Source organism: Penaeus chinensis, chromosome 31 (genome assembly GCF_019202785.1).
Source record: "Penaeus chinensis breed Huanghai No. 1 chromosome 31, ASM1920278v2, whole genome shotgun sequence".
NCBI lineage: Eukaryota > Metazoa > Arthropoda > Malacostraca > Decapoda > Penaeidae > Penaeus > Penaeus chinensis.
The window spans coordinates 24,001,714-24,004,213 of NC_061849.1; positions in this window are offsets into that span (position 1 = coordinate 24,001,714).

The window sequence follows — 2,500 nt, forward strand, 5'->3', positions numbered from 1 at the left end:
TTTCACTCTTGACTTTCTTACTTAACTAGAATTCTTACTTTCTACTATTTCTCTATACTCTTAAATTCTCTTATTCTATTCGCATCTTCTACTCTTTTCTGAAATTCTCTCTAATACTTTCTAAAATCTAACGATATACTTTTCTTCTGAAAATTTAATGCTCTCTAAAGAACATCATTTCTCTCTTTCTAATGAAACATTAAGTCCTAAATTCTGTAAAAAATTCTCTAATCTCTGCTTTTCTATTCTATCTTTTCTATCTAGCTCTTCTTTCTATCTAATATCTAATCTTTGCTTCTATACTTCTACTTCTTAATCATTGGTATTATTTTATTTATTTTTCTGAGATTTATTAATTATTGCTGTACGTGGGTATGGCATATTTCCTTGATAGTTAGATTGTTGTTATTTCCTTCTGCTGTTGTTACTACTACATGATCTAACTTTATTTCTCACGATTTTGACTCCTATACACAGTTATAACTATTGTTCGTTCGACTATTCGTTAGAGCCCCCCCACCACTTGTATTACATTTATTCTTGTATATCTACACGCTATTATAATTTTTTTATTTTACAGTATTATATCGTTATACTTTTCTCTCTTTATTTTTTGAGTTTTTCTTTTATCTTATTATATGTATAATTATTATTCTTATGTTATTTCTATCTTAGTTCTTATATACGATTCTGTCACTATAAACTTTTTCTATCTTTCGGTCTCATCTCTTTCGATATTCTTATCTTTTTATCTCCTTTATCTAATTCTTATATTCTTTATTCGCTTTTTTACTACGTTCTGTACTTCTCTCCGAGAACTTTCTTTCTACTATCTTTTCGGTACTCTTATTTAATACTATTTTCTTTATAAATTCTAGCTTCTTCTTAACTAACTTTCTATAAATACCTTCTCTATTAACCTAATATTCTTCTCTGCTCTCTCTTCTTCTCTAACTCCTCTAAGCTTTCTTCTTCTTCTTCGCTTCGCTCTCTTCTTTTTAGCTTTTTTTTTCTTTCTATAATAACTATATATTTCTTTCTACTAGTCTTTCTACTTGGACTGCTGATTAATTATCTTACGACTAACTTCTTTTTCTTCTAGTTTGCTTAATCTTTCTTCTTTAGACTTAGTCTATCTTAAACATCTATATATAATCTTTCTATCCTTCTATTAACCCTCTATATTTTTACCCACATTTATCTTTAGTCCCTACCGTCTCCACCTTTCTCTTACACCACTCGAGCAGCCACACCCACTCACTCACCCTCGTTTCCCGTTATTTCTCTCCTCTCGTCTCGTCTCTCAACTACTTCCCCTTTCTCCTCCCTAAATGAGAACTTCCCTTTCTCCTTCCTAACTCCCTCCCTCTAAAATCCCTTCCCCTTTCTTCTCTCCTAAACCCTCCCATCCTCAATCAATCCCTCTCTCCCTCCCTTCTTCCCCTGTTCCCTCCCAACCTCTTCCTCTATCCCAACACCGTCTTCTCTTTTTTCTTTCTTAGCCCATCCTCTCACCTCCCCCGCGTGAACTCCCGTAGAACAATAGACAAGCTCCCCCCACCCCATTCCCTCTCTCCTTCCTCTCTCCTCCCTTCCTCTTTCCTTCTCTCCCTCCCTCTCTCTCAACGTCTTCTCCCCTCTCTCTTTCTCCTCTATCATCTCCTGCTCTCCCTCTCATTCCTAGCATCATTACTCCTTCTCTCCTCTCTGCTAAGCACTCCCTCCCTCTTCCCTTCTTGACGAAAACTCCCCCTACACCTCGTCTTCTTTACTCTCTCTCCTCTAATCTTCCCTCATCTCCTCTAATATGCTGGCCGTTCTGAACCCTCATAACACCTCTTGCTTCTTTCAATCTCATTGACATCACTCCTATCCCTCTGCCTCTCCTAACACCCCTCACTTCTTTTACGCTATCTCTCTCTCCTCGCTCCCCTCATCTCTCAAATCTCCCCTCTTCCCGTCCCTCTGTCCCTCATCTCTACTTCTCTATCCACTAGAAAGACATGATGCCCCTCGACTTCTGACCCCTCCCTCTACTTCTAACTTTCCTAGCTCATCTCTGCTTTATCACCCTCGTCTTAAACTGTTCCTGGGCCTCTCTCCTCTTCTGATACCTCTCTAGTTCCCTCTAGTTACCCTCTTCCATTAAGCTACCTACATCTCAAACTACTTCTTCATTTCGCATTAACTCTCCTCTGAGGCCCTCTCTTCGAACTCCCTCCTACTCTCTCTCTCTATATCCCTTCATTCCCTCCTATATCTCCTACGCTCTTCTCTTTTCCTCTCCCTTCTTAATCTTAATCTCCTCTCTCTTCGTACTCTTTAACTACTAAACCCTCCCTCTTAACTAACTCTCACTTGAACCTCTCTCTATCCCTCCATTTCAGTACTATCTACGCCTCTCTCATTTCGCCCCCCAACCCTTCTCTTCCTCATCTCCTCCCATCCTCATCCTCCCTTCCCCTTCCCTTCTCCCTTCTCTCTCTCCTCCCATCCTCTT